Here is a 16,369-nt window from a genome sequence, read left to right as displayed (position 1 = left end):
CAGCTTACTGTGGAGACACATGCTGGAACTTTTTACTTTGAAATGTTTTGTAGTTTCTGAGTTATTTAAGTTAAACGCCCAATGCATTCCCAATGGCAATAGCACAAACTTTGGCATGCTACTAGTCCTGCATACTTACACCTAGAAATCCCATTCAAACCTATTTAGGTTCATCTTACGGTGGACATGTTTGCCTGAAAAGGAATCTTTGAAATGTTTCATCGTTTTAGAAATATAGTGCTTTCAAATGTGAGACATTTACAATGGGGCTCAATGGCAGATATTGGCACGTCAAAAAAGCACTTTCACCTAGAAACTCCATTCACACTTTTTATAATTCAGCTTACTGTGGAGACACATGCTGGAACTTTTTACTTTGAAATGTTTTGTAGTTTCTGAGTTATTTAAGTTAAACGCCCAATGCATTCCCAATGGCAATAGCACAAACTTTGGCATGCTACTAGTCCTACATACTTACACCTAGAAACCCCATTCAAACCTATTTAGGTTAATCTTACGGTGGACATGTTTGCCTGAAAAGGAATCTTTGAAATGTTTCATCGTTTTAGAAATATAGTGCTTTCAAATTTGAGACATTTACAATGGGGCTCAATGGCAGATATTGGCACGTCAAAAAAGCACTTTCACCTAGAAACTCCATTCACACTTTTTATAATTCAGCTTTCTGTGGAGACACATGCTGGAACTTTTTACTTTGAAATGTTTTGTAGTTTCTGAGTTATTTAAGTTAAACGCCCAATGCATTCCCAATGGCAATAGCACAAACTTTGGCATGCTACTAGTCCTACATACTTACACCTAGAAACCCCATTCAAACCTATTTAGGTTAATCTTACGGTGGACATGTTTGCCTGAAAAGGAATCTTTGAAAGGTTTCATCGTTTTCGAAATATAGTGCTTTCAAATTTGAGACATTTACAATGGGGCTCAATGGCAGATATTGGCACGTCAAAAAAGCACTTTCACCTAGGAACTCCATTCACACTTTTTAAAATTCAGCTTACTGTGGAGACACATGCTGGAACTTTTTACTTTGAAATGTTTTGTAGTTTCTGAGTTATTTAAGTTAAACGCCCAATGCATTCCCAATGGCAATAGCACAAACTTTGGCATGCTACTAGTCCTACATACTTACACCTAGAAACCCCATTCAAACCTATTTAGGTTCATCTTACGGTGGACATGTTTGCCTGAAAAGGAATCTTTGAAATGTTTCATCGTTTTAGAAATATAGTGCTTTCAAATTTGAGACATTTACAATGGGGCTCAATGGCAGATATTGGCACGTCAAAAAAGCACTTTCACCTAGAAACTCCATTCACACTTTTTATAATTCAGCTTTCTGTGGAGACACATGCTTGAACTTTTTACTTTGAAATGTTTTGTAGTTTCTGAGATATTTAAGTTAAACGCCCAATGCATTCCAAATGGCAATAGCACAAACTTTGGCATACTACTAGTCCTACATACTTACACCTAGAAACCCCATTCAAACCTATTTAGGTTCATCTTACGGTGGACATGTTTGCCTGAAAAGGAATCTTTGAAATGTTTCATCGTTTTAGAAATATAGTGCTTTCAAATTTGAGACATTTACAATGGGGCTCAATGGCAGATATTGGCACGTCAAAAAAGCACTTTCACCTAGAAACTCCATTCACACTTTTTATAATTCAGCTTACTGTGGAGACACATGCTGGAACTTTTTACTTTGAAATGTTTTGTAGTTTCTGAGTTATTTAAGTTAAACGCCCAATGCATTCCCAATGGCAATAGCACAAACTTTGGCATGCTACTAGTCCTGCATACTTACACCTAGAAATCCCATTCAAACCTATTTAGGTTAATCTTACGGTGGACATGTTTGCCTGAAAAGGAATCTTTGAAATGTTTCATCGTTTTAGAAATATAGTGCTTTCAAATTTGAGACATTTACAATGGGGCTCAATGGCAGATATTGGCACGTCAAAAAAGCACTTTCACCTAGAAACTCAATTCACACTTTTTATAATTCAGCTTACTGTGGAGACACATGCTGGAACTTTTTACAATGTTTTGTAGTTTCGGAGTTATTTAAGTTAAACGCCCAATGCATTACCAATGGCAATAGCACAAACTTTGGCATGCTACTAGTCCTGCATACTTACACCTAGAAATCCCATTCAAACCTATTTAGGTTCATCTTACGGTGGACATGTTTGCCTGAAAAGGAATCTTTGAAATGTTTCATCGTTTTAGAAATATAGTGCTTTCAAATTTGAGACATTTACAATGGGGCTCAATGGCAGATATTGGCACGTCAAAAAAGCACTTTCACCTAGAAACTCCATTCACACTTTTTATAATTCAGCTTACTGTGGAGACACATGCTGGAACTTTTTACTTTGAAATGTTTTGTAGTTTCTGAGTTATTTAAGTTAAACGCCCAATGCATTCCCAATGGCAATAGCACAAACTTTGGCATGCTACTAGTCCTACATACTTACACCTAGAAACCCCATTCAAACCTATTTAGGTTCATCTTACGGTGGACATGTTTGCCTGAAAAGGAATCTTTGAAATGTTTCATCGTTTTAGAAATATAGTGCTTTCAAATTTGAGACATTTACAATGGGGCTCAATGGCAGATATTGGCACGTCAAAAAAGCACTTTCACCTAGAAACTCCATTCACACTTTTTATAATTCAGCTTTCTGTGGAGACACATGCTGGAACTTTTTACTTTGAAATGTTTTGTAGTTTCTGAGTTATTTAAGTTAAACGCCCAATGCATTCCCAATGGCAATAGCACAAACTTTGGCATGCTACTAGTCCTACATACTTACACCTAGAAACCCCATTCAAACCTATTTAGGTTAATCTTACGGTGGACATGTTTGCCTGAAAAGGAATCTTTGAAATGTTTCATCGTTTTAGAAATATAGTGCTTTCAAATTTGAGACATTTACAATGGGGCTCAATGGCAGATATTGGCACGTCAAAAAAGCACTTTCACCTAGGAACTCCATTCACACTTTTTATAATTCAGCTTACTGTGGAGACACATGCTGGAACTTTTTACTTTGAAATGTTTTGTAGTTTCTGAGTTATTTAAGTTAAACGCCCAATGCATTCCCAATGGCAATAGCACCAACTTTGGCATGCTACTAGTCCTACATACTTACACCTAGAAACCCCATTCAAACCTATTTAGGTTCATCTTACGGTGGACATGTTTGACTGAAAAGGAATCTTTGAAATGTTTCATCGTTTTAGAAATATAGTGCTTTCAAATTTGAGACATTTACAATGGGACTCAATGGCAGATATTGGCACGTCAAAAAAGCACTTTCACCTAGAAACTCCATTCACACTTTTTATAATTCAGCTTACTGTGGAGACACATGCTGGAACTTTTTACTTTGAAATGTTTTGTAGTTTCTGAGTTATTTAAGTTAAACGCCCAATGCATTCCCAATGGCAATAGCACAAACTTTGGCATGCTACTAGTCCTACATACTTACACCTAGAAACCCCATTCAAACCTATTTAGGTTCATCTTACGGTGGACATGTTTGCCTGAAAAGGAATCTTTGAAATGTTTCATCGTTTTAGAAATATAGTGCTTTCAAATGTGAGACATTTACAATGGGGCTCAATGGCAGATATTGGCACGTCAAAAAAGCACTTTCACCTAGAAACTCCATTCACACTTTTTATAATTCAGCTTACTGTGGAGACACATGCTGGAACTTTTTACTTTGAAATGTTTTGTAGTTTCTGAGTTATTTAAGTTAAACGCCCAATGCATTCCCAATGGCAATAGCACAAACTTTGGCATGCTACTAGTCCTACATACTTACACCTAGAAACCCCATTCAAACCTATTTAGGTTAATCTTACGGTGGACATGTTTGCCTGAAAAGGAATCTTTGAAATGTTTCATCGTTTTAGAAATATAGTGCTTTCAAATTTGAGACATTTACAATGGGGCTCAATGGCAGATATTGGCACGTCAAAAAAGCACTTTCACCTAGAAACTCCATTCACACTTTTTATAATTCAGCTTTCTGTGGAGACACATGCTGGAACTTTTTACTTTGAAATGTTTTGTAGTTTCTGAGTTATTTAAGTTAAACGCCCAATGCATTCCCAATGGCAATAGCACAAACTTTGGCATGCTACTAGTCCTACATACTTACACCTAGAAACCCCATTCAAACCTATTTAGGTTAATCTTACGGTGGACATGTTTGCCTGAAAAGGAATCTTTGAAATGTTTCATCGTTTTAGAAATATAGTGCTTTCAAATTTGAGACATTTACAATGGGGCTCAATGGCAGATATTGGCACGTCAAAAAAGCACTTTCACCTAGGAACTCCATTCACACTTTTTATAATTCAGCTTACTGTGGAGACACATGCTGGAACTTTTTACTTTGAAATGTTTTGTAGTTTCTGAGTTATTTAAGTTAAACGCCCAATGCATTCCCAATGGCAATAGCACCAACTTTGGCATGCTACTAGTCCTACATACTTACACCTAGAAACCCCATTCAAACCTATTTAGGTTCATCTTACGGTGGACATGTTTGACTGAAAAGGAATCTTTGAAATGTTTCATCGTTTTAGAAATATAGTGCTTTCAAATTTGAGACATTTACAATGGGACTCAATGGCAGATATTGGCACGTCAAAAAAGCACTTTCACCTAGAAACTCCATTCACACTTTTTATAATTCAGCTTACTGTGGAGACACATGCTGGAACTTTTTACTTTGAAATGTTTTGTAGTTTCTGAGTTATTTAAGTTAAACGCCCAATGCATTCCCAATGGCAATAGCACAAACTTTGGCATGCTACTAGTCCTACATACTTACACCTAGAAACCCCATTCAAACCTATTTAGGTTCATCTTACGGTGGACATGTTTGCCTGAAAAGGAATCTTTGAAATGTTTCATCGTTTTAGAAATATAGTGCTTTCAAATGTGAGACATTTACAATGGGGCTCAATGGCAGATATTGGCACGTCAAAAAAGCACTTTCACCTAGAAACTCCATTCACACTTTTTATAATTCAGCTTACTGTGGAGACACATGCTGGAACTTTTTACTTTGAAATGTTTTGTAGTTTCTGAGTTATTTAAGTTAAACGCCCAATGCATTCCCAATGGCAATAGCACAAACTTTGGCATGCTACTAGTCCTACATACTTACACCTAGAAACCCCATTCAAACCTATTTAGGTTAATCTTACGGTGGACATGTTTGCCTGAAAAGGAATCTTTGAAATGTTTCATCGTTTTAGAAATATAGTGCTTTCAAATTTGAGACATTTACAATGGGGCTCAATGGCAGATATTGGCACGTCAAAAAAGCACTTTCACCTAGAAACTCCATTCACACTTTTTATAATTCAGCTTTCTGTGGAGACACATGCTGGAACTTTTTACTTTGAAATGTTTTGTAGTTTCTGAGTTATTTAAGTTAAACGCCCAATGCATTCCCAATGGCAATAGCACAAACTTTGGCATGCTACTAGTCCTACATACTTACACCTAGAAACCCCATTCAAACCTATTTAGGTTAATCTTACGGTGGACATGTTTGCCTGAAAAGGAATCTTTGAAAGGTTTCATCGTTTTCGAAATATAGTGCTTTCAAATTTGAGACATTTACAATGGGGCTCAATGGCAGATATTGGCACGTCAAAAAAGCACTTTCACCTAGAAACTCCATTCACACTTTTTATAATTCAGCTTTCTGTGGAGACACATGCTTGAACTTTTTACTTTGAAATGTTTTGTAGTTTCTGAGATATTTAAGTTAAACGCCCAATGCATTCCAAATGGCAATAGCACAAACTTTGGCATACTACTAGTCCTACATACTTACACCTAGAAACCCCATTCAAACCTATTTAGGTTCATCTTACGGTGGACATGTTTGCCTGAAAAGGAATCTTTGAAATGTTTCATCGTTTTAGAAATATAGTGCTTTCAAATTTGAGACATTTACAATGGGGCTCAATGGCAGATATTGGCACGTCAAAAAAGCACTTTCACCTAGAAACTCCATTCACACTTTTTATAATTCAGCTTACTGTGGAGACACATGCTGGAACTTTTTACTTTGAAATGTTTTGTAGTTTCTGAGTTATTTAAGTTAAACGCCCAATGCATTCCCAATGGCAATAGCACAAACTTTGGCATGCTACTAGTCCTGCATACTTACACCTAGAAATCCCATTCAAACCTATTTAGGTTCATCTTACGGTGGACATGTTTGCCTGAAAAGGAATCTTTGAAATGTTTCATCGTTTTAGAAATATAGTGCTTTCAAATGTGAGACATTTACAATGGGGCTCAATGGCAGATATTGGCACGTCAAAAAAGCACTTTCACCTAGAAACTCCATTCACACTTTTTATAATTCAGCTTACTGTGGAGACACATGCTGGAACTTTTTACTTTGAAATGTTTTGTAGTTTCTGAGTTATTTAAGTTAAACGCCCAATGCATTCCCAATGGCAATAGCACAAACTTTGGCATGCTACTAGTCCTACATACTTACACCTAGAAACCCCATTCAAACCTATTTAGGTTAATCTTACGGTGGACATGTTTGCCTGAAAAGGAATCTTTGAAATGTTTCATCGTTTTAGAAATATAGTGCTTTCAAATTTGAGACATTTACAATGGGGCTCAATGGCAGATATTGGCACGTCAAAAAAGCACTTTCACCTAGAAACTCCATTCACACTTTTTATAATTCAGCTTTCTGTGGAGACACATGCTGGAACTTTTTACTTTGAAATGTTTTGTAGTTTCTGAGTTATTTAAGTTAAACGCCCAATGCATTCCCAATGGCAATAGCACAAACTTTGGCATGCTACTAGTCCTACATACTTACACCTAGAAACCCCATTCAAACCTATTTAGGTTAATCTTACGGTGGACATGTTTGCCTGAAAAGGAATCTTTGAAAGGTTTCATCGTTTTCGAAATATAGTGCTTTCAAATTTGAGACATTTACAATGGGGCTCAATGGCAGATATTGGCACGTCAAAAAAGCACTTTCACCTAGGAACTCCATTCACACTTTTTAAAATTCAGCTTACTGTGGAGACACATGCTGGAACTTTTTACTTTGAAATGTTTTGTAGTTTCTGAGTTATTTAAGTTAAACGCCCAATGCATTCCCAATGGCAATAGCACAAACTTTGGCATGCTACTAGTCCTACATACTTACACCTAGAAACCCCATTCAAACCTATTTAGGTTCATCTTACGGTGGACATGTTTGCCTGAAAAGGAATCTTTGAAATGTTTCATCGTTTTAGAAATATAGTGCTTTCAAATTTGAGACATTTACAATGGGGCTCAATGGCAGATATTGGCACGTCAAAAAAGCACTTTCACCTAGAAACTCCATTCACACTTTTTATAATTCAGCTTTCTGTGGAGACACATGCTTGAACTTTTTACTTTGAAATGTTTTGTAGTTTCTGAGATATTTAAGTTAAACGCCCAATGCATTCCAAATGGCAATAGCACAAACTTTGGCATACTACTAGTCCTACATACTTACACCTAGAAACCCCATTCAAACCTATTTAGGTTCATCTTACGGTGGACATGTTTGCCTGAAAAGGAATCTTTGAAATGTTTCATCGTTTTAGAAATATAGTGCTTTCAAATTTGAGACATTTACAATGGGGCTCAATGGCAGATATTGGCACGTCAAAAAAGCACTTTCACCTAGAAACTCCATTCACACTTTTTATAATTCAGCTTACTGTGGAGACACATGCTGGAACTTTTTACTTTGAAATGTTTTGTAGTTTCTGAGTTATTTAAGTTAAACGCCCAATGCATTCCCAATGGCAATAGCACAAACTTTGGCATGCTACTAGTCCTGCATACTTACACCTAGAAATCCCATTCAAACCTATTTAGGTTCATCTTACGGTGGACATGTTTGCCTGAAAAGGAATCTTTGAAATGTTTCATCGTTTTAGAAATATAGTGCTTTCAAATTTGAGACATTTACAATGGGGCTCAATGGCAGATATTGGCACGTCAAAAAAGCACTTTCACCTAGAAACTCAATTCACACTTTTTATAATTCAGCTTACTGTGGAGACACATGCTGGAACTTTTTACAATGTTTTGTAGTTTCGGAGTTATTTAAGTTAAACGCCCAATGCATTACCAATGGCAATAGCACAAACTTTGGCATGCTACTAGTCCTGCATACTTACACCTAGAAATCCCATTCAAACCTATTTAGGTTCATCTTACGGTGGACATGTTTGCCTGAAAAGGAATCTTTGAAATGTTTCATCGTTTTAGAAATATAGTGCTTTCAAATTTGAGACATTTACAATGGGGCTCAATGGCAGATATTGGCACGTCAAAAAAGCACTTTCACCTAGAAACTCAATTCACACTTTTTAAAATTCTGCTTACTGTGGAGACACATACTGGAACTTTTTACTTTGAAATGTTTTGTAGTTTCTGAGTTATTTAAGTTAAATGCCCAATGCATTCCCAATGGCAATAGCACAAACTTTGGCATGCTACTAGTCCTACATACTTACACCTAGAAACCCCATTCAAACCTATTTAGGTTCATCTTACGGTGGACATGTTTGCCTGAAAAGGAATCTTTGAAATGTTTCATCGTTTTAGAAATATAGTGCTTTCAAATTTGAGACATTTACAATGGGGCTCAATGGCAGATATTGGCACGTCAAAAAAGCACTTTCACCTAGGAACTCCATTCACACTTTTTATAATTCAGCTTACTGTGGAGACACATGCTGGAACTTTTTACTTTGAAATGTTTTGTAGTTTCTGAGTTATTTAAGTTAAACGCCCAATGCATTCCCAATGGCAATAGCACCAACTTTGGCATGCTACTAGTCCTACATACTTACACCTAGAAACCCCATTCAAACCTATTTAGGTTCATCTTACGGTGGACATGTTTGACTGAAAAGGAATCTTTGAAATGTTTCATCGTTTTAGAAATATAGTGCTTTCAAATTTGAGACATTTACAATGGGACTCAATGGCAGATATTGGCACGTCAAAAAAGCACTTTCACCTAGAAACTCCATTCACACTTTTTATAATTCAGCTTACTGTGGAGACACATGCTGGAACTTTTTACTTTGAAATGTTTTGTAGTTTCTGAGTTATTTAAGTTAAACGCCCAATGCATTCCCAATGGCAATAGCACAAACTTTGGCATGCTACTAGTCCTACATACTTACACCTAGAAACCCCATTCAAACCTATTTAGGTTCATCTTACGGTGGACATGTTTGCCTGAAAAGGAATCTTTGAAATGTTTCATCGTTTTAGAAATATAGTGCTTTCAAATGTGAGACATTTACAATGGGGCTCAATGGCAGATATTGGCACGTCAAAAAAGCACTTTCACCTAGAAACTCCATTCACACTTTTTATAATTCAGCTTACTGTGGAGACACATGCTGGAACTTTTTACTTTGAAATGTTTTGTAGTTTCTGAGTTATTTAAGTTAAACGCCCAATGCATTCCCAATGGCAATAGCACAAACTTTGGCATGCTACTAGTCCTACATACTTACACCTAGAAACCCCATTCAAACCTATTTAGGTTAATCTTACGGTGGACATGTTTGCCTGAAAAGGAATCTTTGAAATGTTTCATCGTTTTAGAAATATAGTGCTTTCAAATTTGAGACATTTACAATGGGGCTCAATGGCAGATATTGGCACGTCAAAAAAGCACTTTCACCTAGAAACTCCATTCACACTTTTTATAATTCAGCTTTCTGTGGAGACACATGCTGGAACTTTTTACTTTGAAATGTTTTGTAGTTTCTGAGTTATTTAAGTTAAACGCCCAATGCATTCCCAATGGCAATAGCACAAACTTTGGCATGCTACTAGTCCTACATACTTACACCTAGAAACCCCATTCAAACCTATTTAGGTTAATCTTACGGTGGACATGTTTGCCTGAAAAGGAATCTTTGAAATGTTTCATCGTTTTAGAAATATAGTGCTTTCAAATTTGAGACATTTACAATGGGGCTCAATGGCAGATATTGGCACGTCAAAAAAGCACTTTCACCTAGGAACTCCATTCACACTTTTTATAATTCAGCTTACTGTGGAGACACATGCTGGAACTTTTTACTTTGAAATGTTTTGTAGTTTCTGAGTTATTTAAGTTAAACGCCCAATGCATTCCCAATGGCAATAGCACCAACTTTGGCATGCTACTAGTCCTACATACTTACACCTAGAAACCCCATTCAAACCTATTTAGGTTCATCTTACGGTGGACATGTTTGACTGAAAAGGAATCTTTGAAATGTTTCATCGTTTTAGAAATATAGTGCTTTCAAATTTGAGACATTTACAATGGGACTCAATGGCAGATATTGGCACGTCAAAAAAGCACTTTCACCTAGAAACTCCATTCACACTTTTTATAATTCAGCTTACTGTGGAGACACATGCTGGAACTTTTTACTTTGAAATGTTTTGTAGTTTCTGAGTTATTTAAGTTAAACGCCCAATGCATTCCCAATGGCAATAGCACAAACTTTGGCATGCTACTAGTCCTACATACTTACACCTAGAAACCCCATTCAAACCTATTTAGGTTCATCTTACGGTGGACATGTTTGCCTGAAAAGGAATCTTTGAAATGTTTCATCGTTTTAGAAATATAGTGCTTTCAAATGTGAGACATTTACAATGGGGCTCAATGGCAGATATTGGCACGTCAAAAAAGCACTTTCACCTAGAAACTCCATTCACACTTTTTATAATTCAGCTTACTGTGGAGACACATGCTGGAACTTTTTACTTTGAAATGTTTTGTAGTTTCTGAGTTATTTAAGTTAAACGCCCAATGCATTCCCAATGGCAATAGCACAAACTTTGGCATGCTACTAGTCCTACATACTTACACCTAGAAACCCCATTCAAACCTATTTAGGTTAATCTTACGGTGGACATGTTTGCCTGAAAAGGAATCTTTGAAATGTTTCATCGTTTTAGAAATATAGTGCTTTCAAATTTGAGACATTTACAATGGGGCTCAATGGCAGATATTGGCACGTCAAAAAAGCACTTTCACCTAGAAACTCCATTCACACTTTTTATAATTCAGCTTTCTGTGGAGACACATGCTGGAACTTTTTACTTTGAAATGTTTTGTAGTTTCTGAGTTATTTAAGTTAAACGCCCAATGCATTCCCAATGGCAATAGCACAAACTTTGGCATGCTACTAGTCCTACATACTTACACCTAGAAACCCCATTCAAACCTATTTAGGTTAATCTTACGGTGGACATGTTTGCCTGAAAAGGAATCTTTGAAAGGTTTCATCGTTTTCGAAATATAGTGCTTTCAAATTTGAGACATTTACAATGGGGCTCAATGGCAGATATTGGCACGTCAAAAAAGCACTTTCACCTAGGAACTCCATTCACACTTTTTAAAATTCAGCTTACTGTGGAGACACATGCTGGAACTTTTTACTTTGAAATGTTTTGTAGTTTCTGAGTTATTTAAGTTAAACGCCCAATGCATTCCCAATGGCAATAGCACAAACTTTGGCATGCTACTAGTCCTACATACTTACACCTAGAAACCCCATTCAAACCTATTTAGGTTCATCTTACGGTGGACATGTTTGCCTGAAAAGGAATCTTTGAAATGTTTCATCGTTTTAGAAATATAGTGCTTTCAAATTTGAGACATTTACAATGGGGCTCAATGGCAGATATTGGCACGTCAAAAAAGCACTTTCACCTAGAAACTCCATTCACACTTTTTATAATTCAGCTTTCTGTGGAGACACATGCTTGAACTTTTTACTTTGAAATGTTTTGTAGTTTCTGAGATATTTAAGTTAAACGCCCAATGCATTCCAAATGGCAATAGCACAAACTTTGGCATACTACTAGTCCTACATACTTACACCTAGAAACCCCATTCAAACCTATTTAGGTTCATCTTACGGTGGACATGTTTGCCTGAAAAGGAATCTTTGAAATGTTTCATCGTTTTAGAAATATAGTGCTTTCAAATTTGAGACATTTACAATGGGGCTCAATGGCAGATATTGGCACGTCAAAAAAGCACTTTCACCTAGAAACTCCATTCACACTTTTTATAATTCAGCTTACTGTGGAGACACATGCTGGAACTTTTTACTTTGAAATGTTTTGTAGTTTCTGAGTTATTTAAGTTAAACGCCCAATGCATTCCCAATGGCAATAGCACAAACTTTGGCATGCTACTAGTCCTGCATACTTACACCTAGAAATCCCATTCAAACCTATTTAGGTTCATCTTACGGTGGACATGTTTGCCTGAAAAGGAATCTTTGAAATGTTTCATCGTTTTAGAAATATAGTGCTTTCAAATGTGAGACATTTACAATGGGGCTCAATGGCAGATATTGGCACGTCAAAAAAGCACTTTCACCTAGAAACTCCATTCACACTTTTTATAATTCAGCTTACTGTGGAGACACATGCTGGAACTTTTTACTTTGAAATGTTTTGTAGTTTCTGAGTTATTTAAGTTAAACGCCCAATGCATTCCCAATGGCAATAGCACAAACTTTGGCATGCTACTAGTCCTACATACTTACACCTAGAAACCCCATTCAAACCTATTTAGGTTAATCTTACGGTGGACATGTTTGCCTGAAAAGGAATCTTTGAAATGTTTCATCGTTTTAGAAATATAGTGCTTTCAAATTTGAGACATTTACAATGGGGCTCAATGGCAGATATTGGCACGTCAAAAAAGCACTTTCACCTAGAAACTCCATTCACACTTTTTATAATTCAGCTTTCTGTGGAGACACATGCTGGAACTTTTTACTTTGAAATGTTTTGTAGTTTCTGAGTTATTTAAGTTAAACGCCCAATGCATTCCCAATGGCAATAGCACAAACTTTGGCATGCTACTAGTCCTACATACTTACACCTAGAAACCCCATTCAAACCTATTTAGGTTAATCTTACGGTGGACATGTTTGCCTGAAAAGGAATCTTTGAAAGGTTTCATCGTTTTCGAAATATAGTGCTTTCAAATTTGAGACATTTACAATGGGGCTCAATGGCAGATATTGGCACGTCAAAAAAGCACTTTCACCTAGGAACTCCATTCACACTTTTTAAAATTCAGCTTACTGTGGAGACACATGCTGGAACTTTTTACTTTGAAATGTTTTGTAGTTTCTGAGTTATTTAAGTTAAACGCCCAATGCATTCCCAATGGCAATAGCACAAACTTTGGCATGCTACTAGTCCTACATACTTACACCTAGAAACCCCATTCAAACCTATTTAGGTTCATCTTACGGTGGACATGTTTGCCTGAAAAGGAATCTTTGAAATGTTTCATCGTTTTAGAAATATAGTGCTTTCAAATTTGAGACATTTACAATGGGGCTCAATGGCAGATATTGGCACGTCAAAAAAGCACTTTCACCTAGAAACTCCATTCACACTTTTTATAATTCAGCTTTCTGTGGAGACACATGCTTGAACTTTTTACTTTGAAATGTTTTGTAGTTTCTGAGATATTTAAGTTAAACGCCCAATGCATTCCAAATGGCAATAGCACAAACTTTGGCATACTACTAGTCCTACATACTTACACCTAGAAACCCCATTCAAACCTATTTAGGTTCATCTTACGGTGGACATGTTTGCCTGAAAAGGAATCTTTGAAATGTTTCATCGTTTTAGAAATATAGTGCTTTCAAATTTGAGACATTTACAATGGGGCTCAATGGCAGATATTGGCACGTCAAAAAAGCACTTTCACCTAGAAACTCCATTCACACTTTTTATAATTCAGCTTACTGTGGAGACACATGCTGGAACTTTTTACTTTGAAATGTTTTGTAGTTTCTGAGTTATTTAAGTTAAACGCCCAATGCATTCCCAATGGCAATAGCACAAACTTTGGCATGCTACTAGTCCTGCATACTTACACCTAGAAATCCCATTCAAACCTATTTAGGTTCATCTTACGGTGGACATGTTTGCCTGAAAAGGAATCTTTGAAATGTTTCATCGTTTTAGAAATATAGTGCTTTCAAATTTGAGACATTTACAATGGGGCTCAATGGCAGATATTGGCACGTCAAAAAAGCACTTTCACCTAGAAACTCAATTCACACTTTTTATAATTCAGCTTACTGTGGAGACACATGCTGGAACTTTTTACAATGTTTTGTAGTTTCGGAGTTATTTAAGTTAAACGCCCAATGCATTACCAATGGCAATAGCACAAACTTTGGCATGCTACTAGTCCTGCATACTTACACCTAGAAATCCCATTCAAACCTATTTAGGTTCATCTTACGGTGGACATGTTTGCCTGAAAAGGAATCTTTGAAATGTTTCATCGTTTTAGAAATATAGTGCTTTCAAATTTGAGACATTTACAATGGGGCTCAATGGCAGATATTGGCACGTCAAAAAAGCACTTTCACCTAGAAACTCAATTCACACTTTTTAAAATTCTGCTTACTGTGGAGACACATACTGGAACTTTTTACTTTGAAATGTTTTGTAGTTTCTGAGTTATTTAAGTTAAATGCCCAATGCATTCCCAATGGCAATAGCACAAACTTTGGCATGCTACTAGTCCTACATACTTACACCTAGAAACCCCATTCAAACCTATTTAGGTTCATCTTACGGTGGACATGTTTGCCTGAAAAGGAATCTTTGAAATGTTTCATCGTTTTAGAAATATAGTGCTTTCAAATTTGAGACATTTACAATGGGGCTCAATGGCAGATATTGGCACGTCAAAAAAGCACTTTCACCTAGAAACTCCATTCACACTTTTTAAAATTCAGCTTTCTGTGGAGACACATGCTTGAACTTTTTACTTTGAAATGTTTTGTAGTTTCTGAGTTATTTAAGTTAAACGCCCAATGCATTCCAAATGGCAATAGCACAAACTTTGGCATACTACTAGTCCTACATACTTACACCTAGAAACCCCATTCAAACCTATTTAGGTTCATCTTACGGTGGACATGTTTGCCTGAAAAGGAATCTTTGAAATGTTTCATCGTTTTAGAAATATAGTGCTTTCAAATTTGAGACATTTACAATGGGGCTCAATGGCAGATATTGGCACGTCAAAAAAGCACTTTCACCTAGAAACTCATTCACACTTTTTATAATTCAGCTTACTGTGGAGACACATGCTGGAACTTTTTACTTTGAAATGTTTTGTAGTTTCTGAGTTATTTAAGTTAAACGCCCAATGCATTCCCAATGGCAATAGCACAAACTTTGGCATGCTACTAGTCCTACATACTTACACCTAGAAACCCCATTCAAACCTATTTAGGTTCATCTTACGGTGGACATGTTTGCCTGAAAAGGAATCTTTGAAATGTTTCATCGTTTTAGAAATATAGTGCTTTCAAATTTGAGACATTTACAATGGGGCTCAATGGCAGATATTGGCACGTCAAAAAAGCACTTTCACCTAGAAACTCCATTCACACTTTTTATAATTCAGCTTACTGTGGAGACACATGCTGGAACTTTTTACTTTGAAATGTTTTGTAGTTTCTGAGTTATTTAAGTTAAACGCCCAATGCATTCCCAATGGCAATAGCACAAACTTTGGCATGCTACTAGTCCTACATACTTACACCTAGAAACCCCATTCAAACCTATTTAGGTTAATCTTACGGTGGACATGTTTGCCTGAAAAGGAATCTTTGAAATGTTTCATCGTTTTAGAAATATAGTGCTTTCAAATTTGAGACATTTACAATGGGGCTCAATGGCAGATATTGGCACGTCAAAAAAGCACTTTCACCTAGAAACTCCATTCACACTTTTTATAATTCAGCTTTCTGTGGAGACACATGCTGGAACTTTTTACTTTGAAATGTTTTGTAGTTTCTGAGTTATTTAAGTTAAACGCCCAATGCATTCCCAATGGCAATAGCACAAACTTTGGCATGCTACTAGTCCTACATACTTACACCTAGAAACCCCATTCAAACCTATTTAGGTTAATCTTACGGTGGACATGTTTGCCTGAAAAGGAATCTTTGAAAGGTTTCATCGTTTTCGAAATATAGTGCTTTCAAATTTGAGACATTTACAATGGGGCTCAATGGCAGATATTGGCACGTCAAAAAAGCACTTTCACCTAGGAACTCCATTCACACTTTTTAAAATTCAGCTTACTGTGGAGACACATGCTGGAACTTTTTACTTTGAAATGTTTTGTAGTTTCTGAGTTATTTAAGTTAAACGCCCAATGCATTCCCAATGGCAATAGCACAAACTTTG

This window comes from Electrona antarctica (genome assembly GCF_951216825.1).
Source record: "Electrona antarctica genome assembly, chromosome: 7".
NCBI classification, from domain to species: domain Eukaryota; kingdom Metazoa; phylum Chordata; class Actinopteri; order Myctophiformes; family Myctophidae; genus Electrona; species Electrona antarctica.
The sequence above is the reverse complement of the archived record's forward strand: the minus strand, read 5'-3'. Positions refer to the sequence as shown.